Raw genomic sequence first — 1,427 nt, forward strand, 5'->3', positions numbered from 1 at the left:
TTTATTCAGTCAATATTAATCTCGTAGTTATAATTATTAATTTAATTCTTAGTTATAAACAACCTCAATTTGTTATCGTATTAGCATTGACTTATAGCCATACATTGTTGCTTAAGTGCGTGAATTAATTAGTCAACCAATACAGTCTCTGTGGGAACGAACTAGAAAAAATTCTATACTACTTGTGAACTCGTATACTTGCATGTATTATTAGCGCATGTTTAGAGACTAACAAGATTTTGGCGCCGCTTCCGGGGACTGCAGTGTAAATTTATAGTTTATGTGCTTTCCATTAGTGGTCGTTAAAGTTCATTGACTCGGACATTGTTACGTATATGTTTCCTTGTCTTATTTCAGGTACTCTAGTGAGGGTGTATGCATACGCGTTTGCGTACTCGTAAGGGAACACTGGACAAAGACGAGGAAGAAGTTGTGGTAGTTCGTAAAGAAGTTTTCGAGGAAGAAAAGAAGGTAGAAGAAGAAGATGAAAGTTGAAGAACCAGAAAATCCGAAGGATTTGATGGACTATTCCCAGCCTAATATTAATGACATTCAGTCAAGCATCATCAGACCAGTCATCAGGGCTAACACTTTTGATATCAAGTCAAGCACGATTCAGATGATACAGAACTCAGTTCAGTTAAGGGTTCTCCTACTGAAGACCCCAACATGCACATCAGGGATTTTATCAGGATCTGTGACACTTTTAAGTTTAATGATGTAACTGAAGATGCTATCAAGCTATGCCTCTTCCCATTCTCTCCGAGGGACAAGGCTAAGTGATAGTTACACTCTCTGCCAGCAGGATCTATCACCACTTGAGAGGATCTTGCGCAAAAGTTTCTCACTAAATTCTTCCCTACAGGCGAAGACTGCTGCAATCAGGAATGCTCTTACCCAGTTTGCTCAGCAAACAGGAGAATCTCTGTGTGAGGCTTGGGATCGATATAAGGAGATGCTAAGAAAGTGCCCACACCATGGCATGCCTAATTGGATGATTATTAACTGTTTTTACAATGGATTGGGTGCTACTTCTAGACCCATGCTTGATGCAGCATTAGGAGGAGCCTTGTGGGCTAAGAGCTACGATGAAGCTTATGAACTTATTTAACTGATGGCTGCTAATGAGTACCAGAATCCTTCCAGAGATTGACTCAGGAAAAAGTTGCAGGAATTCTGGAGTTGGACGTAGCAACTGCTATCGCTGCCCAACTTAAGGCTTTGACGATGAAGGTGGACACTTTGGATAATTATGGAGTTAATCAAATTGCTAGTGTCTGCGAGCTTTGTGCTAGGTGCCCATGAGACTGATCAGTGCGCAATTTCTAGTGAATCAGCTCAGTTTGTGAGCAACTTCCAGCGATCGCAGCAACCAGTGCCAGCCACCTATCATCCCAACAACCGCAATCATCCTAATTTCAGCTGGA

The 1,427-nt window shown here is 41.3% G+C and overlaps 1 non-coding gene across 1 annotated transcript; it reads right to left on the reverse strand.

Moving 5' to 3' along the window:
- Positions 1-877: 877 nt before the first annotated feature.
- Positions 878-984, reverse strand: LOC141716296 (small nucleolar RNA R71). Its single transcript, XR_012573009.1, has one exon. It is a non-coding gene; the product is annotated as a small nucleolar RNA R71 (small nucleolar RNA).
- Between the last annotated feature and the right edge of the window lie 443 nt (positions 985-1,427).

Source organism: Apium graveolens, chromosome 3 (genome assembly GCF_009905375.1).
Source record: "Apium graveolens cultivar Ventura chromosome 3, ASM990537v1, whole genome shotgun sequence".
Taxonomy (NCBI): Eukaryota; Viridiplantae; Streptophyta; class Magnoliopsida; order Apiales; family Apiaceae; genus Apium; species Apium graveolens.